The sequence below is a fragment of the Misgurnus anguillicaudatus genome, chromosome 12 (genome assembly GCF_027580225.2).
Source record: "Misgurnus anguillicaudatus chromosome 12, ASM2758022v2, whole genome shotgun sequence".
NCBI classification, from domain to species: domain Eukaryota; kingdom Metazoa; phylum Chordata; class Actinopteri; order Cypriniformes; family Cobitidae; genus Misgurnus; species Misgurnus anguillicaudatus.
Window position 1 is genome coordinate 40,275,528 of NC_073348.2, and position 27,060 is coordinate 40,302,587.

At 35.8% G+C, this 27,060-nt stretch overlaps 1 long non-coding RNA gene across 3 annotated transcripts in view; it reads right to left on the reverse strand.

Annotated features, from left to right (window-relative positions):
* Window positions 1-12,529, reverse strand: part of LOC141369091 (uncharacterized) — a 108,562-nt gene extending 96,033 nt beyond the window's left edge. For 2 of the 3 annotated variants that reach the window (XR_012372661.1, XR_012372660.1), the window contains exon 1: window positions 12,231-12,412. This is a non-coding gene — a long non-coding RNA (uncharacterized lncRNA). Of the gene's footprint in view, window positions 1-12,230 lie in introns of all 3 variants that reach the window. The other variant, XR_012372659.1, reaches the window with a different exon arrangement.
* Window positions 12,530-27,060: the final 14,531 nt, after the last annotated feature.

Genomic DNA, 27,060 nt, shown 5'->3' on the forward strand with positions numbered 1-27,060 from the left:
TTACCGGAAGTTACGTGTTGACCACGAAAGCCGCTTGTTTATATTGTTACTGCTGAAACCGTCTATATGTGTACATGTTGGATGTGCCGATCAAAATAATCCTTGAAGAGCACCACCGCTGATACAACATGATAAACAGCCCAAAAATGGTGACGGTGACTTGCGTAGATGGCGAAAAATTTATGTCAGATGCCTCTACAAACCTGCCTGACCGCTGACGCTTGGCTTGCATCCACCAGAAACATTTTTAATGATGTTTTTGAGTTCAAATCCAGCTGGACTGAGTTTGAAAAAGAGCACATGAGGTCTGAGACAAATTTTTTAAATATTAAACTATATTAAAACTGGCACATTAAAACTGGCACAAGACTGAAACGCTGACCTTGACCTACAAACGTGGTGGCCATAGCAGCTCCGCTTATTTGATGTTTAAATGTTTGAGGACAGTTACTGTTAACATCCTCGAACAAGATGTATCTTTAAATTCATCTCCTTTCACTAATTACATAAAAATCTTGACCCATCTCTAGTGGTTAAATTCTCATCATGCACTTACATAATCAGTGGAAGAAGAAAAATAACTTAATGATTCATAGTTGAGATCATTATCGGGAATCCGAGAAAATATGTCACTGAGGTCAACATGAAAAATGACATTTAGAATTAAAGTACATGAGTTTTAAATGATGGGCAGAGATTTGCCAGTTCAATCTATAACAACATTAACTCGGCTGATAATGAAATTATTCGTGTTTCAGAGGTTTTTTTACACAGATTGGCCTGAAATCCAATTACACATTTGCTTAGCAGAGAACATTTTTCATGGGAAAAATGGCTATTTAACAGGCAATGAGAAGTTAATAAATGTACCAACTGTTCTGTTAATCAGTAAAAACGCCAACATGCACCTTGTTGTCCTGCATTTGCACTGAGAATTAGAAATCTCCAGGAGTCACCCAGACTCCTCACTAAATGATTTTACAACAGATCAATGTTCCCGAAGGTCTCGTATCACAGGAGAGCTTACTGAAGCCTTTCTATTTTTAATGGTATCAGTCTGCATTTAGTTCTGCAGTGTTCCTGTTTGGGGATTTGGCTAAGATCGATTTTTTTTTAAGCTCAAGTAATGAGTTTAATATTAAAATATCATACAAAGCATAATTTAAGAGATGAAGTTAAGGAATTGAAAAGGTACAATATTTGTTTCATAGTGATATAGTGACGCAACATTTGCTTTATAATCGTATATTTAAGCTATATCGCTCAAAGAAGAAGTGTGATCACAGCCGTGATGAAATAGAGCTATATCACATGAGCGATATTGCTTTTCGACGGCACAAGTTTGAAAAACAAAAACTAGAAACCAACAACAGAGTGATTTTAAAAGCCTCTTTTTTGAGGAACTACTTTCTTCCACCACAGACTTAAAGGGACATTCCACTTTTTTTGAAAAATGCTTATTTTTCAGCTCCCCTATAGTTTGATTTTTAGATAGTTTGACATTTGATTTTTACCTTTTTGGAATTCATTTAGCTGATCTCCGGGTTTGGCGGTACCACTTTTAGCATAGCGTAGCATAATCCATTGAATCTGATTAGACCATTTAGCATCGCGCTCAAAAATAACCAAAGCGTTTGAATATTTTTCCTATTTAAAACATGACACTTCTGTAGTTACATCGTGTACTAAGACCAACAGAAAATTAAAAGTTGTGATTTTCTAGGCAAATATGGCTAGGAACTATAATCTCATTCTGGCGTAATAATCAAGGACCTTGCTGGCGTAACATGGCTGCAGGAGGCGTAGTGATATGCAGTAGAGGTCGACCGATATGGCTTTTTCTCTGGCCGATGCCGATATTTAGAAATCAGGGCAGCCGATGGCCGATATGTTTGGCCGATTTTCTATATGTACATAATAGTTTTTTAGTTGAGACAGTTATTTAGGGCAAATCTTTCTAAACACAGTTACATTCTCATTTCTGAGTCTCATTTCTGAGGTGCTATAAGTGACTGATTGTGCTGACAGTGACGTCTTGTGAGTTTAGTGTTGGGACAGATCTGTTCAGTGTTTCCCCTACCATAATATAAGGGGGGCGCCCCGCCCTCCTAACGGCTTGAAGCGCCCCCCTTGAAGGTCAAGTATATTTTCTTTTCTTTTCTTTATAGCGCCAGATAACAATTTGTTATTTTATTAAACAAACTAAATAGCCCTCAAGTAATATGTTATTTATCTTATTTCTACGATGGCATGTCTTTTTGTCTGTGTTTGCGCGTTTAAAATTATCCAATTGAGTGCGCACATTTATATTTTACTGTTCGGCTTAATTCACTGAATGCGCGCTCTGTTATGTTGCGTGCAGCGCACGCCCCATAACTGAAAAGGTGACGGTGTTTTCCCACACACACGCGCGCATTCTCTCCCTCTCTATCATGCTGTACAGTAGCTATATGCTATAACTCTGTGTAACAGTAACAGTGTATGCTGTCATATTTCTGAATTTAACACCCGCCAAATGCAGGTAGATTTCGGCTGTGGCGGGTAAGACAGCCAATCCCACTAACCACTTTGGCTGGTTGAATTTTTTTTAATTGTAGTTTTCTTAAAAGTTATGCGAAATTATAAACAATGTGCAATGACACTGGGAAACTACAACTCCCATGAGCACTCCCTGCACCCAGCGCAACGTACTGAGACGCGCGCACGATGCAGTGGAGGCTCGCGTTGCGGACCAAGCGCCGATGTTTTACCAGAGAGAGCGCAAAAGCTGATGGATTGCATACACGCACACTTTGGGAAGGATAAAACAATTGCATGGAAGTGACTGAAGAGATTTCAAGTGCGTGCACACTCTCTGGGCAAGAGCGGAGAGAAATTCATAGCGCATACCTGAATGCACACGTCCCAGTTTTGTCCAAAATCAAAGGAAACCCACAAGAGGAGAGGTTCGCGCATCATTTTAATGTAGGCTACTTTGTGCAAAAATAATACCCTCTCGACATTTGCCATTTAAAGTCTTAAATAACTTTTAACAGAAACCATGATAAAGCATATCAATTTACTGCTGTTGTTAATAAATATTTCAAGTGTTTGTCTAGGGTTTTTGTGTTTATCTTTTTAGTTAATCTTCTACACCGCGCTCTACTGTTAATATATTAATTTAAAGTTAATCTATTTATGCCTTTCTAGCATGTTTTTCATGCACCTAAATATATGATATGATCTATACTGATATTAACAGCTAAATAATGTATTCTTAACTTGGGTGGTCAGTCTGCATTTGAAAGTCAATCTGCATCTAATCTAGCTAAATCGAGTACAATTACTCAAAGTCATTTTAGGATGCCATAGTCAAGTTTAATCATATAAAACCGGGGTGCCCGGCCCTGCTCCTGGAGGGCTGCCGTCCTGCAGACTTCGGTTCCAACCAAGCTCCAACACACCTGTCTGTAATTATCAAGCAACCCTGAACACCTTGATTAGCTGCTTCAGCTGTGTTTGATTGGGGTTGGAGCTAAAATCTGCAGGATGGTAGCCCTCCAGGAACAGGGTTGGGCACCCCTGATATAAAATGTATTTTACCAGCAACAAAATTGTGGCAAGTGAAAATGCTGAGTGGGTAGTAACTTTGGAACTTTGGCTGGTGAGCAAAAAAGTTATTGTCAAGCCCTGTACGCAACATACAATAAAACTCACATTTGAAATAAAAAAGCTCATAACACAAGAAGACATGATGAGAAAACAGCAGTAAGGCTTCAATGTAAATGTATGGTTATTTTGTCAGACAATTATAAATCGAGTTTACATATCAGGATTTCAGCAGAGTTAAAGGAACAGCTGGTTGGATTAAACTCAAGGTGTGACTGCATCGTGTTTACTCACTACTTTATAGTCAACTCGTTTTAACAGAACAGACGATTAAAAAAAAACAGGATTATTCTCCCCAACAAATGCATCATTTAAAATTTGTTTATCATATAAATGTATTAACTAACATTGATGAAAAATGAATGAGCAATAATATATATATAACTACCCAACCAACCCCCCCCCCCCCAAAGCTGTAAACCTAGGGGAAACACTGCTGTTGTTTCAACCGTTCATTCAAACGAATCTGTTCAAAGGAGTCAGTTCTTGAATCGGACGCGCTGTGATTTCTATTCCAGGCTGAGCTGCGCAAAACTGTAAACAAAGTCTTACTGTAACAACACAAAAAACATTTCCTCTGTGGATATGATTTGGTCTTTCGACCTTTCGCCATTGAGTCAGTTTTGTTTTGAGTAATAAAAGCAGGGAGACAGAAAGCGTCTCTCTGTCACGCAAACAAAACTCATCATCACTCATTAATCACATGAAATGAGCCTAATCTTTGCACGGACAGTGCACCGCGAGACATAAGCCTGTCGCGCTGTTGTACTGGCTGCTTAATTCGCGCGACCCCGCCATCGTTTACTAAAGCTGTTTGTGAACAAGGCATTGCTGCACACACACAAGACGGGAGCGATCTGCTTAGTTGCAGCAAGAGGCAGCGTCAGGAGTTCTACAACAGCGCTTAGGTGCCCGCAGATGCGCCTGCCTATTAATCGGCCGAATTTTGCAGCAAAATTGGCCAAAGCCGATTTTTTTAAATATGCCAAAAATCGGCCAATTAATCGGCCGGCCGATAAATCGGTCGACCTCTAATATGCAGTGCCCAAAAATAATCTCCTGCCATTGAATGTTACTAAGGGGACTATTTTTAGCTGCCGTGTAATTTCATTGTGCCTCCTGCAGCCATGTTACGGCAGCAAAGTCCTTGATTATTACGCCAGAATGAGAGTACAGTTCCTTTGGGTATTTTTTAGCGTGATGCTAATGGTCTAATCAGGTTGAATGGATTGTGCTAAGCTATGCTAAAAGTGGTAGCGCCAGACCCGGAGATCAGCTGAATGGATTCCAAAAATGTAAAAATCAAATGTTTAACTCTAGGGGAGCTGGAAAATTAACATATTTTTTAAAAAGGGGAGTTTCCCTTTAAAGCTCAGAACGACAGGTAACCCTTTCAGCTGTTTGTTTATAATGTCAGAACTCAATAGATATACAGCAATAGCTGTTTCTCAATATTACTGTTTCTGGGTCACTAAGTGTAGTTTTAAGAGTAGTTCAGGCAAGAATATTTATGTATAATATTTAAATGTGTGATCGATTAGTAAAGATAGCGCCTATTCAAAAATTTGCTTAGAAAAAAATTGGACGTGTGAATTCCAGCGGGTGTCAGTGTTTGCATTGAAAATTCAGTTAAAAATCTCCTAAAAAGTGCCTTCAGGTCAAATTTAGCTCTCATAATAAAACCAATTCTTGACATGCATTGTAAAATCAAATTGTGTGTTTATTTTTATCTAAATTGTGTATCTGCACCTTGCAAAGTTCGTGGATTCGACCCCAGTGAACACACATACTGCTAAAACAAATGTATAGCTTGAATGCACTGCAAGTCGCTTTGGAGAAAATATCCAGTTTCACTCATCAATATGACACCATACAGAAGTAAAAATTGGTGCTAATACTGTTGCACGTTATAGAAAGAAGTGACTTGTTGATTCATGCATGGCAAACACCCCCAGAATAATCCACAGTGGCCTAATCCACATTATCACTTCACACAGCAACATGAATATACATCGTTTTAAAGAAAGGCACTTGTTTCAGTTTAATCTCCATTTCCCATGTCACATTTCGACTAGAAGCCTGCAAACACTCAGCTCTTCTCGAGTGTCCATTCGGCACACGTAATTACCCATAATCACTTGTACATCCTGAGGAGGATTTGCTCCAGTGAAAGGCTTTGAGAGGCAGGGACGAACGCAGGCCTCTTCTCTGCTTTAAGTGGCAAAATCAAAGAGAAAGGGAAAAAAATCAATGTGGTCAACAGCTCGATGGAGCGAAGACAGGCAAGACAGACTCTTCTTCTCTAACAGCACTTTCACTCCTCCATATGCTTAACAATGCTACACTTTCCCTTTAATGTTGGTCTTTTATCCACAATTCATTCTTTCATATTTTCTCACGTCCACTAACCCGGTCTTCACTTCTGATCCTGATAGAAATCTTACGGCTGTGAGCGACTGCTGCCCAAAAACTATTTTAGAATATCTTTGATTATTACAGATAAATAATCACACACTGCTCAGTGAAAGCATGTTATTGTTGTAGCAATAATTACACATTATTTATTATTATTATTATTATATGTGACTGTGAAGTCTCTAAATTTGGCCCATCAATTTGTAAGATCTACGTCAGGTTCCCTGTAATTAATGAAAACAACAGCCAATCTAAACATTAATTCATCAGGAGTCAATGACGATTTATTTCTGCTGGCAACATATTTTTATATGGGTCAGAAGATTATTTTTAATTAATTGATGTTTTACAATAAACTTTTTGTGGAGTTTCATTTAAATATAGCAATTTAGAATTATAAACATATGATACTAAAAATATTTAAACTTCCTATTTGAAACTGTCAATTAAGTATTTCATGCTATATAATTGTGTGTTATTTTGGCTGGAAAATGATACAATGCAAAACTTTACACTTCAAAAAATAATTTAAGAAAAAAATTCTTAGTATTTTTTAGGGATGCACCGATAGGATTTTTTTGGGCCGATACCGATTTAAACAGACAACTTCTGGCCGATGCCGATACCGATATTAAACACTTGTATACAATACTATACAGCTGGTCTATTAGCTAGTTTATTTCTGCATCAAATTATTTTTACTGAACATGGATTGGATCTAATTAACATTCAACTGACCAACATTATAAGAGAGGCACAAATTAAGCTAAAACAAATATAATAAGACAGCATGACAACCTTCAAAGGTGGTTTTAGCTATTCAGCATTTATTTTATGAAGAACATTAACTCATTTTTTACATATAATGGATTTCTTTATGCAGTTAATTAATAAACAATCGGTATCGGCCTTTCTCGTGCTATTGCCGATATGCAGATGGTTTTAAATTCATCAAATATCGGCCGATTAATATCGGCGGCCGATACATCGGTGCATCACTAGTATTTTTGCTTAATTTCAGTAAATATCAAAAAATTCTTAAATAAAGATGCTTTTTCTTGATGAGCAAAACGAACCAAGACAATAAGTCTAATTTTTAGACCAAAAATATCAAATTTAAAGTCGCAATGAAATCGAAATGAAAAGCTATATATATATATATATATATTTTTTTTTAAATATTGTGGTATTATTAACAAATGACTTGTCTGTGAGCTTCATTATTTTTTAAAAAAAATTGTGTGTGCTCATAATCTTTAATCAAAAATGCAAAACCCCCCCTCCTCAAAACGATCTCTCTTCACTTCCGGTCATATAGTATGGCAGGTGGGCGGGGTCCGGGAGAAGATGGCAGCGATTAGCAATTAGCAACACGACCCAACTTCAAACGATCCAATCAGATGGACAAATTTAAATCCAGCCATGCCTTATTTCATTTTAGAAGCCGTTTCATTCGGCTATACATCACCACGAGGAAAATAAGGCAATCGCTACTTCCGTTTCATGGCGACTTTAAGTGATTTTGTGCATAAAACAAGCAAAAAAATCTGCCAATGGGGTAAGCTAATTTTGTTTTATTCTTGAATTTTTCTTGAATTTAGTGTTTAAGAAAAATTTTCAAGATCTTTTGGAAAAAAGCAATGGTTAATTAATCTAAAGATCCACTGAACAAAGTATGAAACAACCCAGCCACCTATATAAAAATGCAACAAGTGTTATGAAGGGGCGCCCACTGGAGGGCATTATTGTTGAACTGGAGGCTACTCCAGGTTTTTTTTTTTTTAAAGACTAAGCATGGTCTGAATTATGCATTCATGCTAAAGACCTTATGGGTCACCCTACGGTGAAAAGTACCCAGGACGGTTATTTCTGCAGGCTTATCGCCTCTGGTAGATTAACAAACCTTTAATCCTGAATTAAAATTTTATCTATCCAAGCTTAACAGATGAAGAGTCATCTACAAATAAGCTGTTCGTAGTTGTTTTCTCTGCAAAGTGTGAATACTGAACTCTCTAAATGTCCAACCAATGGCAAATGTGGAAAAGGTTTGAAAAAAACTGTTTGAAACAACAATAAAATGGTGCTGGGGATGCAGATAAAACACACTTCAACTTCAAGCACCTGTGACCTACAAACTGATAAAACCATCCATCACGATAATAGAGATGAACAAAAACTTAAATGTAATAGTTAGAAAATCAATAACTGAATTACGGCTATACATCTGACCAAATAGCATTTCTCAGCTGCGAAGTTTGGATCCATATAATGACAAATAGTTACCAATAACTCTACACTACAGTGGAAAGGGACGATTTTCAACCAAGTTGAAGAAAACTTTAAGCACTTTTGTACAAAGTTCATTTTTATATTCTTTATATCAAAGAATTAGTGAAATTTGTCCTCAGTCTATTGAAAATCTGGTTTCTGGGCTTTTCCCACGATGCATTTGAAAAAAAATCAAATGTGGTTTGCCTAGAAACTAAATGCCTTTGCAAACCAAAACACATTATTGAAACAGCAGACAGAAGAACATAACGTGTCAGGTGTCCTGCATATTTTAAACTTCATCAACTACAATTTGTCCACCTTTTTCCTGCTTTTTAAAGTTTTTAACTATCTAAAAAATGCTGTTTTCAACACACAGTTTGGTCAAAAAGGGTCAAACCCAACCATTGGATTATAAATTAACCTGCTGGGATGTTTCAACCCATGGATGGGTCAAATATAAAAAGTGTAATCTGCTATCTATATGTGAGACTTTCACTTTACTCATGCATTTCATGGGGATGCATTCCAGCATTTTATTTATGTTCTCGGCCCCAAAATCAAAAGAGATTAAAGAGAAAAATATATAATTGGGAAAACTATTCCATCTCCAGGTTTTTGTGCTTATAGAAGTGGATATATGATTTCAAATGAATGCCATAAATCTATTTCTCTTTGTCGGATGGCAGGTAATAAGTTGGTAGGGAATGACTGTTTGTTTGTTTTTAATAATTGAAAGTGAACACAGCAAAATAAAAAGTCATATTGAGTTTTCATCTGCAGTTTTTAATAACCAGATTCACAAGATTCAATCATCCGTGCTGCTAAATATGATACAAATGTAAAGCAGTGATCCTCATCGAGTATGGTTTCAAAAATTCTAAGCTCCAGAAATGACAGATGCAAGTGCATGCAAGCTTTTTTAGCAAAAACCACCACTTCTACAAAAATCCACTTTAGACATAGTAAGCAGAATTACTAAAGATGCAACTAGAAACATTGCAAATAATTAAAGTCAGAATGTAAAAATTAAGAAACTGAACCACACACTAGGGGGCGCTGTTATCCATGTGACTGCCAAGATAAGTACTTACAAGGGACACAAGTTTGAATGTGATTCACGGTGATTTTATACACCGTTATTTTATTTTATTTTATTTGAATGAATTATATTATCAACATAACATGAATTTAACCATTTCTTAGTATTCTGTATTTCATCTTTTGCTTCAATGGCAGGATGCTTCAAAGAACATTCACATCCTGTTAGCTACATTTACATGCAACCAAATAATTTGTTTGTAATCATATTAATGGCTTAATCGGATTGAAAAGCCTTCATGTAAACACCCTAATCAATACGATTGAGTTCGATCGGATGCAAATTTTGAACATATTGAAAGATGTGTGTAGTCCGACCTCAAACGGAGTCACGCGCTGTCCATTCTGCAGCGTTCATGACTTTCATGACATTATTATTGCCTATATATGAAAACTTCTTAAAGAACAACTTTCTCCAACTCAACTTTGACTTTGTACATTTATCCAGAGATAAAGCGTGAAATCGACAAGATATGCTGTGCACAGCAAGACCTTTTTATGAGATTTGGGCTACTGTTTAAACCGTTTCAGCGAGTTGATTTTTTTCTGCCGGTTAAAGAAGAAAGGATTTTGTTTACTAGTTATTGACATTTAGGCTGTGATGAATAGTCATTGGGATGCTTTTGGGCTCCAGCTGGTTTTGATACGCAAATCTGGCAACCCTGGATGTGCGCTTGCGCAGACGTTTGGTTTGGATTATATAGTGTGTAAACAAACATTTTAATCAGATTGCAATGTTTAGGGTGCATGTAAACGGTACTGTTGTAACCTGTAATTAAATTAAATTCAGTCGGATTAACAACATTTTGTGCATGTAAACATAGCCACTGTGTAGACATCAGATCTTCTGTGCCATTTCAAAGTCAATTCCACAAATGTACATATATTTTACAATTAATACAGAAACATGTACTGTTTATTTAACATATCTTTTCTTCGTTAAAATTTTTTCTAAATCCTTTACACTTAGTTCCAGGTTAAAAGGGAAAAAAAATCAGATTTTTTCAGACTTTGGACCGCACAAATATTGAAGAAGCCTGATCTTTACTGCCTGATGGTGTTTGTATGAGAAGGACTTGGTAGGTTCTGAAGTAAACTCTGTTTAAACAGTAGGATTATAATGAAAATCTATTTTGGGGGCTTAAAAGACGTTGGATTTAAATTAATCTCAAAATGTTTGCAAAAGAAACTCAGGAGGCAATGCTTCAGAGAGGATATATTTAAAACATGAGCGAATACAGGTTTTAATGTTACACACATTGATCCAAGAACATGATGTTTTACTTCAGCTTTTTCAGATCTGAATCAAAAGCGTTTCTGACTTGTTTTTTACCGAAATGTCAACTTCTGAGAATTGTGGGCTCCTCAGGTCATTACTGTTCAGTGCAAGCGATTCCTCGAAGACGTACGAGTGAATTTATGACCCTCTACGAAACCAAACTTTCTGTCTCCAGACATTCTGGTGGAAGACATCAAGTTTTTAAAGTTTTTACTTTTTTTAAGAATACTTTTTTAAGAAAACTTTTTCTACCATTCACCTGTTGAAATTTATTTAATCACATCATTTTAAAACATATGGCTTAAACGGCTGCATGTGTGCGTAGTCGCAACAATGCGGGTCAAGATGGGATAACATATAGTCTTTCGTCAATGTGGACAACTTTTTTGGTTGGGGGGCATGTTTTTGGGGGCGACACTGCCTGACAAAGACGTTTTGCTGATAAGATGATTTTCATACGGCAATGTTTTTTTTTTTACTTTTTTTTAAAGTAACATGGTCAAACATTTCGGATCACAGCTGAATTTTTTTCATTATAACATGCAAAAATAGCCATGAGAAAATAAAGCTGAACAATCATGACAGAATTTGGGTACATAGTGTGAGCATCATGACCACAGAAAAAAACTAATACACAAGAACACAATATTCAGTCTCTGAAATATAATCCTGCTTATACTGTAAGTCCTCGTAGTCGACTCGTAAGCAGTGCCATAGAGGAACTATGCCGAACACCCTAGCAACACACAAAAACTACTCATCCCTGGATGGCTACAAAACTAGTCTTCTTGGCCACTGTCCTTACCAAAAATACTTTTCATCTAGGAGTTGGGCAAAAGAGGACTTGGAGATTTCTATTAATTGCCATCGTTATGTATCTATCAGTACATTCGAAGGCAAGTCAGAGCTCCAACTCATAAAATCTTCTTCAGCAAATAATAAAGTCAACCCCACAGGTAAAAGTAGCCAATAATTCAGCCTTATGTTACTGTAACTCTTTCAGACAGTAATGAGAGTTCTGTTATCAGTCTGGGCTCAGTAATAGCATGGAGAGTAGTTTGTCAGCGCATATTATATATATCTGTACAGAAATACAGCACAAATTAAACTCAAATAGTCCTCTCTAGTGGGCATGCGCAAATGCTTGGACTACCGTCATCATCACATTTAAACTAATTACAACGATGCCTGTAAATAATGTGAATATAACCCATTTGGATATCTTATAAAGCTTTAAACAAACGAACAAAATGCAGTAATGTACACGACATCCTGAGATATACGACGTACTAAGATCACGTGACCTCTTGTGGTGAAATCGCGCGGATTTTTCAATATACAACTTTTCGCATCATCTAGCATTTTTACCTCAAACTAAACAATTATGATGACAAATTCAACAGGCACCTCTTAAATCTTAATTGACCATTTCTTAAAACTTAGAATCTGTCAGATTACATATGATTTCATCTACAACAAAAGGGGAAAACAGGTGCACTCGAAAATAAATTATATTTACCTCACAATTCTTCATTTGGTAATGACATAAATGTTAGCAGGATTTTAGCCGGTATAGAGGTGTTCTGTAAGTAGATCAATCGAGTATCACATCACGTGCAGAAAATGCAAATAACAGCTTCTGTGCTGATGTCAGCTGAGCTGAAGAAGTCGCTAAATGGCGGAGTTGACGTCACACGCTCATTAGCTTGCCAATGACGTCATCGCGTCATGTTTGCTTTAGTTTTCTTTTCCTCAAAAGTAGGCAACTTCTAGAGGAAGATAATATTATCACTTAAAACGAGAATTAAATTTATATTGGATACAATTTCAATGTCTGTCAATAAGAAAGCTATTAAAACTATTAACATTTGTGCCATATTTAATATTCTACTTTAATATGCTTGAAATCTTTTTTATGCCATCCCTCCTGTTTTTCTTCCCTTCCCTTTCATTTTTTTTAGAATATTAATGTGATCTCTATTTAAGTTCCATGTGCTTTTATAAGATGGTTTCAAATGTATGAAATTATTGAACCACACTTTTTTTTGTTACTTATTTTTTATTTGTTACTGTATCTTATATTTGTTATTATTGCAATAAAAAAGTTCATATAATCACCCTAGTTTACATTTGTGAAAATTAAATAGCCAGTAGTCATACTTTTATTAATAGCAGTTTCATTAGCTGATATAAAACAGTTTTGAGAAGTTCACAGCCTTTCATGTTTTAACTCCATCTAAAGCTATTTTAAGCAGCTGTGGTCTATACTTCTCTTATAATTATGAATGCAGATCTAATATTATTTGAGAGACTACATTAATACATTTTTTATACAATTGAAAATTAACTAGATGATTAAAAAGAAATGGATGGATGGATTGTGACCAATAGCACTTTAAAGAGGACATTTCACAAGACTTTTTTAAGATGTAAAATAAATCTTTGGTGTCCACAGAGTACATATGTGAAGTTTTAGCTCAAAATATCATATAGATAATTTATTATAAGATGTTAAAATTGACACTTTGTAGGTGTGAGCAAAAACGTGCTGTTTTAGGGTGTGTCCTTTAAAATGCAAATGAGCTGATAACATGAAAACATTGATCACCATAAAAGTGGTTTGTTGAAATTGAAACTCAATTGTGCTGTTAATTATTTCTCTCTCTCTGCACTAAATGTCAGTGCTGTGGTTGGATAGTGCAGATTAAGGGGTGGTTTCATTGTAATAAGAACCCCTTCTGACATCACAAGGGGAGCTAAATCTTAATGATCTATTTTTCCACATGCTTGCAAAGAATGATTTACCAAAACTAAGTTACTGGGTTGAACTTTTTCACATTTTCTAGGTTGATAGAAGCACTGTGGACCCAATTATAGCACTTAAACATGAAGTCAGATTTTTATGATAATTAAACATACACTTTTTTATTGTCAACCATTGTGTATATTTAATCTACAGATATATTTGTTTCTGAGTTATGAAAGTTAGCTGTACTTTCTATGGTTAAATATCTCATTCTTTTCATTTAAAGGCATTGTAATTCAGATAAGTGGGTAAAGTCTTGGTGTGGTTTAAGACAGCATTGCATTATTAATAGTGCTAGAGGTGACAAGTTGATCCTCATTATCTTCTCTAGCAGGTGGACAAACAGGGATCATTCTGAAATGGTTTAAAGACGTGTCAAAGTTACCTTTTTTTATCCTGGACTCCTTAAATACATTTAAAGGAGTAATAATTCTGACAAATGTTATGGATGTCTTGAGGAGAGCCAAATTAGCATGGCAAACCATATGACATTGCCTAAAATGAATACTCTGTTGAAAGAAGACATTATAAGTTATAGGTACATTAAATGATAACGATGACAAAGTTTGTGCAAAAGCAATGAGTAGCATGAAATTTCAGGCTGACAGGTAATTTTGTGAATCAGCCATGAGAGGAGAATTGATGGATGTGCATCTCACTAGTGTTTTTGTTGAAGAACTGTGGGACACCTCAAGTCCTGACAGTAACTAGCCCAAATTGGCTCCAAAAAAACAGCTTGGGTTCTACCATCGGCATTAGGGGGTCTCCAAAATGGCCATGCATCTGAGTCGGAGGTCGACAGGTCTCGTACGCTGGAGACAAGCGGTTAAATTGTGGCTGTATCATTACCGGGGTTCTTATGCATCAGATCAGAAACCTGCTAGCATGAAGAAAGAGAAAGGCCAGTTTGAGAAGAACCTGCTGTGGACCTGAGGGATGGGCCATAAGAAATGATTGTTTAACCCACACAAGCTGTTAAACCTGCACATTAATGCAGGATTCTAGTCATCAGGAGCAAATGAAAAGTTCTCAAGGTATTTTTCATAAGTTGGAAGGTTATGAGCAGGTATAAATGTTTCTCTTGAAGTAAACGCTACTGTAACTACAGCAAAACTTAATGTCATTTTGATTCGTTTTCATTGCTTCTCTTGCTTAATAAGTTTGTAATAACATAATTATGACAGGGTAGTTATGATTATACATGGTTTTGGTAGTAAAAATACCATTTCCTTAATGGTTAAAATCACTTAAAACCTTTTATTAGGCTGCTTTTTGACCCGTTTTTTAATTGTGTTCAATAAACTCTTTTAACCTGGACAATAATTGTGTAAATGTTCAATTACTTTTTTTAACAAAAGTTGCCAGCCAGCAGCAGGATTTTTTATGATTTCACAAAAGTAAAAAAAAGTTAAAAGTTAAGATATATTCTATAAATATATAAACATGCAATATATCAAATGAAAGAACAGACCATCTACTTTTAAACAAACAAAACAAAGTTATGTCAAATATGGGTAGGTTTTTGTTAGAGATCAAATTCAGAGTGATGATCAAAACAAACACAAAGTTTATTCTGTTTTTTAATTAGTGGATGCTTCAGTGTTTATAAGCTGTGTAATGCTGCGCTCAGAGTTCAGACCAGCCGCGGTAGAGGCGTCAAGTGCGAGTGATTTCAATGTTAAGTCAATGTGACGCGTCAACGCGTCTGGAGGTCTCGCGGAGCGAATAACTGTGGGTTTTCACCAGATGCGAGTTCAACGATTTGCGCGAGTAGATTACATACAAAGTCAATGCAAAGAAAGACATGATCAGACGCATCCTCGCTTGGGGCGATGCGAATGACACGATATGGGTGGCGTGTTTGCCATGAAAACACGTGCTATTCGCCTCAAACGCGTCTTCACCTAAGTTGAAAATATTCGCACGGCACGAAGTTAAATCCGGCAAGTAATCTAGAGCGAGCAACGCAATGCGATTGCAAGCTTTGCATTTGGTGTAAACCCACAGTAAGCCGTTTAGCGCGGGGCTGTAGACGCGGACGCGGTTCCGCCTCATTGGCGTGTCTATGACGTTGCTGAGTTGAAAAATGTTAACTTTGACGGAAAGACGCGCCGCGTTAACCAATCAGGAGTTTGCTCTAGTAGTGACGTGATTACATGATGCGAGCAGAGTTGCAGAATGACGCGAATTTCCACGTGAATCTCTTGATGATTAGAATTTCATGCATGGCTTTCACGAGTAAATTCAAAATGTTCAAGCAACAAACTAGACATGGTAGACGGGAATTTGACGCCTCAAACGCGGCTGGTGTGAACCCACGGTAAGAGCGCCAACTAGCGGATAGTAGCAGAAATATGGATTGCCGTAAAAACTTGTCATTGCAGGGAAGCAGTTTTTCTTAATTGAGTTAAAGGTGCTCTAAGTGAATTCACACGTTTTAGCCCATAAAACAATTTTAGTTTCATACAGTAAACATCTCTTCACTATCTGCTAGCTGCCTGTTCTCTGAATACACTGTGAAAAACGCGGTCTCTGTAGACAGCCCAGGCTTTCGCAAACTGCAATAAAAACAAAGTGGTCAAACCTACCACAACGAAACATAACAAAGTGTTCCAGCCAATAGACAACAAGAAAAATTTGGGAGTGGGGGTTGGGCGCGTTCATGACTCTTTCAGAAAGCAAGGAAGGGAGGGGGAGGGGAGGAGTTAGCTACGCTCCGTTTTGTTTGACAACACTTCGAACGTCAACAGGAAGTGATGTCACACAGATTCGCTTAGAGCGCCTTTAAATGTCAAAACTAATGTATGTTCCTATGGAAACTGACATATCTAAAGAAATATTCAGTGAAGTTCAAGCGTGACAACTAGCCCCTGCCTCCTCACATATATATCACATAGAAGCTTAGTATAAGTTTAGACACTCATGCAACACAATCTGAAATGCTTTGGAGGTAAATGATATGAAGGCAGAATAACAATAACATTTCTATACCTGCTAAAGTGTCCCTGTGAAAGAGAGATGGGGATCATGTTGAAGTGCAGATGTTCTGATGATGAGTACTGTGTGTGTGTGTGTGTGTGTGTGTGTGTGTGTGTGTGTGTGTGTGTGTGTGTGTGTGTGTGTGTGAGAGAGAGAGAGAGAGAGAGAGAGAGAAAGAGAGAGAGAAAATGAAGTGTCTGTGCTGTGTCTGAGACGTCAACACTACCCACCCTCCATAATTTGGTGTCAGGCCCTCTACTCATTAATTTTACTGCAGCGTTTCCAGAAATCCTCTGGAGTGATGCTTGTGTGGTGAGCAGACAGACCTGGCAATCACAGCAGCCAGATATGTGCTTGAAAATATTACAGCAAACCACCAACATATGCCCAGTATAACATTTCAATGTGTATTTTAAGTAGTGACATTTTGCGTTATTTTGGTCCTGGAAAGAGAAGACATTCATTAGCAGTTTTAAAAGAAACTCATGTCATAAGAAATGGCAGCTCTTTAATAAGCTTTCTTTAATTAAGCAAAAATAAATTACAGTAAGACAGAATGAGGGCTACTTTTTACATTATATTTTATGCATTTAATTTATGATAAAAAAGCACAGTAAAGCTTCTCAATATCTACTCTCAAATATTGATCGTGTTTGAATTGCTAGGACCAAAGGTTGCTTACATTTTAAATTAAAAATTTTTGATCGGGTAGGGATTGATATTAAACCAAAGTGTCATACATTTTTCTTCAGCTCATAACAAACACAGAAAATGACCCAAAAGTCAATATAGTAACTAATACACAACAACTGAAAAGACTGGTTTTAATTTCGTAGCAGGTTGTGGGTGATTGTGAAAATGTACTTGTATTTTAAATATACTACTTGCATGCACTTGAATTAGCTTATAGCAATTATCATGTAGCAGACTAGTTAAGTGTTTGCCTTTATCGGGTCTATTTTTAGTTGTTTGAATGAGATAAAGTATCCTTGAGTACAACATTACCTAATCAGTTAATTAAGGAAGATAGTGGAAATGTAATATTGATACTTCAATTGCATGTATTGATCTTGCTGGTTTACATTTACAGACCGTAGGTAGATGATTTTCATATATGAGGGGAGAGCAGGGCACAAAGTAATGCTTGTTGGCTTGTTCAAAATGGTGTTTTGTTTCAGGTAACAAGACATTGATTCAAATAATATAAGGTTGGATTTGGTGACTTACACACGCAACTCAGATATCGAATAAAACATAAGATGAATAAATTTACTTTCATGCTTCTAAAACACTCTTTGTTTAATATCTTAACCAAAACACATCAAAACTTTCACAAATTCAAAAAATCTCCACGATCCAATCCATTCTGCAAACATTTCTTCACATTTGTTCTTGACAGATTTGTGTCTAATGTCATGCTTTAGTTCTGAGTCTGGGTCTTTGTTATTTTGCAAGCATCGCTCCATCTCTTCTCCTGTGGCTTATGTTTATCTAGGTTAGAGAAGCCTACATGTGCTTTCTTATCTCTGTTGTGTTGTTCATTATCAAAGCCATGGTTACTGTCCATTTTATTAAACCTCCAGGATGTCCTCTAGATTTTCTAAATCTTGTAAATCTTGTGGACAGAATGACTTTGGCTTTGCATCAACCTATAAAGCAATGTTGTTTGGTGGCTGTGGGTTCGATATCTTTCATCACCTACCCCTCTTTAATTTCATCTAAAATTTGACAGATCTTTGCATTAAAATTAATAATAATCACCTTGTCTTTGATATAAATCTTTGCTGGTGAACATCCAGTCTAGTACTTCTTTCTTACTCAGATTGAGAGACCCTGTACCATCAGACCTAACCCGACATGAGTCTTTCTAAAGCTAAAAGGGAAAATCAAATGATCTGCTGCATATATACGATGCTCTGTAAAGTGTCTTTATGGCTTTGATTTGCATTGATTTCTCAAACCAGGTGTTTTTAGGCTGGATGTATTCCAAATGATCACCAGAGAACCTCCAGGAACCCATTGAAGGTCCGTCATGAAGATGCCGAATGGATGAGAAGGATTTCCATGATCGATTTCTAGATGGTACTAATATCTAGTAGACCTTCCAACACTTCGCATAGCCACACACCCCATTGGTTCATTAAAAGAGATGTTTCTGTTCTCATCAGGTTCTCTCACACTTCTGTTAGGTCTGGGTTGGTTTTTGGTGTACAAACCATGCTGTCATAAACTACTGTCTTGGTTAAGCGTTAAGTTTGTGAACTTCCAGGAAGTAGTACATTCAGTTAGAGATGTTTGTAATGTTGTACCTGTCTAACAAGGTTTCGTGATATAGTCATGTAATTTTTTGATTCTTTTTTCGTGATGTTTTTTAACGAATTCCTGTTTTTGTGTGATTATCACGTATTGGTTACTCAACTGCTTTTTCCTATTTTTAAACCATTGTCGCTTCGGTTTAGGGTTAGATTTGGTGCTTGCATTAGAATGTCACTTTATATATTGGTTTATACTATTTTTTCTGATTTATTTTTTTATATGTCACCTGGCGTTAGGGTTAGAGTTGGGTTTGGGATGTCATTTTATGTAAATCTAACCCTAAACCGAAGTGAAAATGGTAGAAAATAGGACAAAACTGTAGAGTAACCAATACGTGATAATCACACAAAAACAGGAATTCGTTATACAATCACGAAAAAACTTGGAAATTTGTGATAATATCACGAAAAAAAAATAAAAAAATTACATGACTATATAATGAGATTTCGTGAGACTGGGCTGCTAGTTTCTGGTTTCAGAGCGTTCTTGCGCTGATGTTTCAGCATCCTCCAAAAATACTTCCAATCGCTTTCATTTTGCCATAATGAGTTAAAAATCCTATGACATGTTTGCCTTTTGGGAACAGCAAGTACCTCAAATTTGATATGTTGACATTCAGTTTGTGGCGTCTCTATTTTCACCGCCACCTTTGTAGGTTTATCTGTTAGATTTATAGATTTCTCTGCTTTCTTTGTCTCTTCTTTGTACTCTGACAAGTTCTTTATGGTCACGCATGATTTTTCCCATTCAGGTAAACGTATATAAGCTTTTTTCAGAATTGTATGCTTCATCTTTGTAGATAGATTTATTATTATATTGAAAAGCAGGGGCTCCTCTCTGGCACTTCTGCTTGAAAACAAATTGATTTCTTCTTCTGTTCTGCTATGTTTTTTCTGATCATCCAAGACAGACTCCATTCTGAATGATTTTATATTTTGGATTTCATATTAAGCTGCTTTTTAAAATACATCCAGGGTATTTTCAGTGTAATTCAGGTTTTCCATTTTCATTCTTTTGGCCTTCTTCATTAGTTATGGGATAAATTAAATCTGACCTATTCTCAACATCAGCTGATGGATTGGTTGACTTCCAGGAATTATGCCAATCTGAATCTTTCTGATGCTGAGACTCCCAGAGGTTGTATATTTTGTTGTAATTGATGCAGCTGTCATTATTAAGACCATTGGTTGTCCCTTCATCACAGTCTTCTCTGTTCTGTGTTTCCAAGCATTTCCAACAGAAGCAAGATGCCATTAGAGGTCATGGTGTCATCAACCCAGCGTTTACCATCAGTGTTTGGCAGGACGTTGAAGAACTTCCATGATTTTTCCCAGATGGAGACACAGCACGTCTCCCTGCTTTTATCTGGCTTTATCTTTCATATAGGTGGCGTAAAAGGTCCAGCTTGTTAACTTTTGTTGTGTTTAAAGAGTCAGCTTGCTCCTTTACATGGCTCTTCTGGAGTCTTTTTGGCTTTTTCTGATTCCTCTGTTTCACTTTATTTATATGAAGGTTTGAATCTTCTGCTTGTTTTCATTTTCTCTCAAGTCTTTTATGTGTAGGGTATTCGTGCTTGCCAATCTTGATTGATTCTGTTGAAAATTAACAAAATAAATAATTTATAAACATTCATTATAAAACATGTGGTTGCTTTCCTTTGCTTTATATATTTAATAAGTAATAATTGTGAATGTTTTGTACAATTAATGCAATTAAAGTTAAAGGAACATGAAAGCAGACAAACTCATTACTGTTTCAATGATGGGCGAGTCTTTTTGGTCGAGTCTGAATTACTGTAATTATGAGATGACAGCACTGACACAAAGCAAAATGCATTCATGCTAGATATCTGTTTTAGTTAAAAAGTACTTGAATTGCTGACTACATAGATTCGTCTCTTATTAGGAAGTTTAAGAAAAGCTTATCAGGCAAAATTGACTATAATAAACTGATATATCACACAAAAAACCTTTTAACTGTTACAAATGTAAATGTTAAACTGATATAATTAACAAAAAAGGGAAAGTTAGCACATCAAAAATGTTTTCAACAGGTGCAAGACGGTCAGGACCAAAGAAAATCAAAGTGTTAAGATAAACAAGGGAAGATAAACAATCCACATATTGTTAATCAATTTCCTTTATTTATAAATAGCACACGATTAATTGAAATGTTGCTTTTTTCTTTTACAAATAAAGGGAATAGATTAATAGTGCTAAACTTAAATGTTTAGACATTGATTTAGGAAGAAGTACAATAAGAACAAACATGTTGATATATATTACAGTTATATAAAGTAATGGGCCAAAATTATAATATCATTTCATTTTTATAATTAAAGGGGTCATATTATAATTTTTTTAAGATGTGAAATAAATCTTTGATGTCTCCAGAGTAGTATGTGAAGTTTTAGTTCAAAATACCTCACAGATCATTTGTTATAACATGTTAAAATTGCCACTTGGTAGGTGTGAGCAAAAAAGTGCCGTTTTTGGGTGTGTCCTTTAAAATGCAAATGAGCTGATAATGCAAACACTGATCACCATAATGGTGGTTTGTTAAAATTGAAACTTTATTGTGCTGTCAATTATTTTCTCTCTCTGTCTCTGCACTAAATGGGAGTGTCGTGGTTGGATTAAGGGGCGGTATTATTATAATAAGATCCCCTTCTGACATCACAAGGGGGAACTATTTTTTTCACATGATTGTTTGGTTTAATGGTTTCCCACAACTAAGTTACTAGGTTGATCTTTTATCACATTTTCTAGGTATATTATAGAAGCACTGAGAACCCAATTATAGCACTGAAAGGCACACTATGGAACTTTTTGGCCACTAGGGCGTGCTAGACATGTATTTTTCACGTTTAGCGCCCCTAGAGGCCACAAGCGCCGCAGCACTGTCGCAAAGGAAAAGAAGACAACTCTTTAGATCACAAAGTGTGCCTTCCAGCATGTCATGTCATATAATATAATTTCATGGGTTTTATTTTCATAAAAAACGCCAAACAAATCGCGTAGCTTACGTTTACAAGCCAGTTGTAACGGTGGTCGCTTGGTTAAAGATTATATTTTTAAAAAATTGCCCTAAAGGGAAATCGAACCCAGATTGCTGTGTCATAGGTCCATTACGCTACCACGGCACCACAATGTCACATGATATAAGTCTCTCTCTAAACTCTCCAAGTAGCCTCCAGTAAAATTCATGTAAAAAAATAGTATTCGTGCACCAGACAGGACTTATATAAGCAAGCATTATAACATTACTTACTAGTACAAAAGCATGACGACCAAGTCAGCATCGGTCAGAAACCCCTTCTCCTTCTTTAGTTCACGTCAGCGAGCGAACGCTGGCCCAATATAATTGATCCTCATCCTTCTTTTTATTCTGTCACTCTCCCCTTTTCTATTTCTGGTCTCCTCCGACAAAACCTTGGGTTTCTCTTAGTTGCTGCTTCGGCCATGACAAAAACATCAGGAAAATAAATAGTTGCACTCTCACGAATTTGAGGAAGTGGAGAAAGTGACGTATTCCGTAAAGCAGATTTTTGTAGTTTTTTGTTTTGTGCTCGGGTTACTACCCGAAACCCCAAGTTTAAAAGTACGAGTAAAAGCGATACAGACCCCGTCAGGCTATGGTCGACATGTCATTTAACCTATTTTTAGTGGATGTACCATCACAAGGGTCTTGAAAATGTATTATGAAGGTTGAAAAACTTCAAAGTGTCACAGTCAGATTTTTAAGCTATGATCCCTTTAACAAGTGTTGTAGCTCAATAGGTAAAGCAAAGCATACAGATAAAAAAATATATAACTTATAAAAAGTGATAAAAGCATCTCCCAAATGCATAAATGTGCACATAATGTAGATAACAATCTATTCAACAAACAGTAAACATAAAGTGCATCCCCACCATATACAGGACCTTTTCTGAGTCCCAAAGCTTTGGTTTAAACGGTGATTTTAGGCTTTCTAAAAAGTGTTTCCAGGAGCTTTAGAGGTGTGAAGGTCAGACTAATAGAGGAGGTTAAGCGTTTACTCACTTTTCCAGCCTGCTCCTCCGAATCCTCTCGTTCTCCAGCATCGCTTTTAGTCTGTGGTCTTTCATTCTGATCTCCCACACATCCTTCATGATTGACGCGCCACATACTAACACCTCTGTGCTCCTCTCTGCCATTGTATTGACTCCTGCTATAGGTAAAGATTAAGCTGTCAGTAGAAGGACATGATAGACTTGGATTCAATTTTAGAGGATTGCAGTGCACCTTTACAAAATATAAAGTGAACTGAGATGACTGTGAGATAATTCAGCTTGCTGTTGACTCCTACAAGTGCTTATCTAATAATCTATTTGATTAAATGATTTATTCAGCACAGGCCATTTAATATAAACACAGTGCAGATACTTGTTTAATACATTTCACTGTGCATTTTATAATTGTGCATGAACAAATTGCTTTCAGGATTAACTTTCTGATCCGCTTATAAACAGCATTGCTGGTTGAACCTTTGTGTTATTTTTTAAATGCATTATGCAATTTGTGCAAACTGGAAGCAACATTAATACTGCTGTGTGTCACAGTTTATCAAAATGGTTTGCTGAAGGAAAAATGCATGCATGAAAAAATAAGAAAAGATCCTTACTTACCTGTCTGTCTGTGTCAGATAAAAAGTCTCACGTTCGCATGCATTAAATGCAGCTTTTATATATCGTATATAATGTCATCAGGCCTGTGTGACCCGGGTTCAGCTATTTTTAACACGCCGCTGGTCTTGTTATACATCAGAAATGTCAAAAATGTTCTTTCCTATTAATGATTTTAATATTTTGACATTTTAATATTACTACACAAGCTACCAAAAATGCATGTGAAACCTTTGCATGACTATAAGGGATGTTTTCATCACCTTTGTATGCCAGAGGTTTTAAATGGTGTAAGTGTTGATGATAGAGATGATAATTAATACACTGCACAAGTAAATGTACATGACAGATCATAATTTAAAGCAGACGCCTTATAACCTTTCATAGCAGAGATATTCAAGTAGATCATCTTATGGCTGTCATCTCGATATAGCATCCGTGGCAGATACTTGTTTAATACATTTCACTGTGCATTTTATAATTGTGCATGAACAAATTGCTTTCAGGACATTATGTTTGGACAAACGTTTGAAAGATTAAATATGTTACGAATGTGAGATCTGCACAAGGAAGGTGATTCCTGTAGACCTCACTTATGACCTAAACTAAACTAAACAACATTAATAATATAAAAGCTTATAAACCTCTATTAAAAAAATTAATATAGCGCCTCATTTTTGCGTCCCTCTTTTTAAGCAAGTTTCACATGGAATTTTAAGCAATTCCTTAAAAAAATAAGCTTAAACTGCTTAAAATTCCATGTAAAACTTACTTTTAAAAAATTGCAATTGCTTAAATTGCCTAATTTTTTTATAAAACTCAAAAAATGGCAATTGCTTAAATTGCTTAAAATTTCAGGTAAAACTCATTTAAAAAATTGCAATTGCTTAAATTGCTTAAAATTTCAGGTAAAACTCACTTAAAAAATTGCAATTGCTTAAAATGTCATGTAAAACTACTTGAAAAATTGCAATTGCTTAAAATTTCATGCAAAACTTACTTTAAAAAATTTGCAATTGCTTAATAGCTTAAAATTTTATGTAAATTGCTTAAATTGCAATTGCTTAAATTGCTTAAAATTTCATGTAAAACTACTTGAAAAATTGCAATTGCTTAAATTGCTTAAAATTTCATGTAAAACTCACTTAAAAAATTGCAATTGCTTAAAATTTCATGCAAAACTTACTTTAAAAAATGTGCAATTGCTTAAATTGCTTAAAATTTCATGTAAAACATACTTTAAAAAATGGCAATTTACCTAAATTGCTTAAAATGTAATGTATAAATACTTAAAAAATTGCAATTGATTAATATCTTAAAATTTCATGTAAATTGCTTAAATTGAAATTGCTTAACTTGCTTAAAATTTCATGCAAAACTTACTTTAAAAAATGGTAATTTACCTAAATTGCTTACAATTTAATGTAAAACTCACTTTAAAAAATTGCAATTGCTTAAATTGCTTAAAATTTCATGTAAAAAATTGTACTTTACCTAAATTGCTTAAAATTTTATGTAAAACTTACTTAAAAAATTTGCAATTGCTTAATAGCTTAAAATGTCATGTAAATGGCTTAAATTGCTTAAAAATTGATGTAAAACCATGCAGCGTGTTTTTTTTTTCAGTGAAGTTCTTATCAGTTCTTATTCAGTAAAAATGACTTAATATTTTAAGTAAAGACAATATATGGGTTAACGTTTCTTTCCTACCCATTTATAATCTACAGAAATGTTTTCACTACAAAGAACATTTTATTCAGTTCTTTATCCTAAATGGTTCTTCTCAGGCATAATAAAGCACCTTTATTTAAGAATGCATTGCTTTCCTTTGAATATTTAATCCACACATTAAACAAATTTGTCCTTGTTTCTCACAGAAGTTGCTGGCATTCTGAATCCTAACCTTTCAAACTGAGTGTTTGTGTCATTTATACGGCAGACATCTCATTAGAAGAGCGCCCATCATCCTTTGCATGCCTGATAATGATTCTGCTGTCAGTACATTGGCAGTTTTCAGAATAGACATCACAATAATCTGATCTGTCAAATGTTCACCATAAGACGCTGAAAGCCAAACTCGCTGTCACAGTAGAGAATGAAGTGATTTACAATCAATAGACTCTTGTCAAATGTATCCTAATTAAAAGATTTCTGTCTACTGGGGTTTGTGGTCAATTTTGTCAGTTCAGGCCAAAAATGAAAGTTCATACCTGCTATGTATTTATGACACCCGCAGCAATGCTTTATGGTGACCATATCTAAAAAAACAGCAAATAAAACGATCACGACACGTGTGCATTCATAGATTTTAAACAGGCCGTAATGTTTGTCCTTTATGGAGCTTCACACTAACCGTGAACTATCGTCCTACATAAGATTCTTTAGGATCCCCGTGGGAGCTATCAAATACTAATGCTAATTTAAGATATGGATTAAAAGATTAAATAAAGCAAAGACAAATAAAGATAAATGTTCCCTTCTCTTTCCTGCATAGACGTCATTAAAACATCCCTGTAAACATGCTCACACACCTAATGGGTCCATCGTGTTGTTATCCGGAGGCTTGTTAATTACGCCAATGAAACACAAAGATATGTAAATTAATTATGAGCCAGCAGGGGGCTCATATGAGCCAGAACACAAGAGGAGTTGAGCGAGATTACTTCATTAAACATAAATTATCCTGAGAGCTTCACTACAGCACCTTAACAACATTGCAGTAATGAAACTGAAGGTGTCTTGTTTCTTCAGTGTGCACTATCATCTCTTCTAGAACATAAACCAAAGATCAAATCTCATCTGTTATAGTGATGATGTTATCAGAAGGTTTAAAGCTTTATGTTAAGACTTACAATCGCTTGTTTGCAAACATCTTTCAAAGTTTAATTCAGTTTGTCCAGGTGTAAATGTAATAGGTGAACAACTAAAGCATAAACCGATTCACAATCATACACAAGGACAGGCCGGATATTAAATTGACCTCTTGGCTCACAATCATAAGACAAAATCACAGAGAAGATCTCTTTAATATCTCAACTATTTGCTTACGTCTCTTGTGTCTCATATCGTCTCTATAGCTGTCACTGGGGCGGTACACCTTTGCACCTGAAGAGTTATTGGTACCAAACATCTGTATAGGACCTTTTCAAGGGTACTGCCCCAGTGACAGGTAAGCACCATTTCTGGGATAAGATTTAGAAATCTCACAAATGTTAGTTTTACAAGAGATTAGGGTTGTCACAATGATTAACTTATCGTCTCATCGCGATTGTTTGACCTCATCGCGATGATTTCAGATCACCGCAATGATTGCACATCTCTCTAAAAACACAAGGGGGAGCTTCAGCGCCTGTATAAACGAGACAGTATCAGATGGTGCTGACAGTATAACGCTGCAAAACTTTGATAGGCAGGTATTTCCAAATCAGCAACTCCAAATTTAAGAAAGTGAATGATGCTTTTCTTAAGGATCTGTAGGAAATAGATTTTTTGCAGCCGCTACAGACGTGGTCCAGTATTAATATGACCTTAGTAGGATTGGCTATTATTTAAGGCCTGTTCTGGTATAGTCAGTTTATTTTGATTTGCATTTTTATTTTCAGT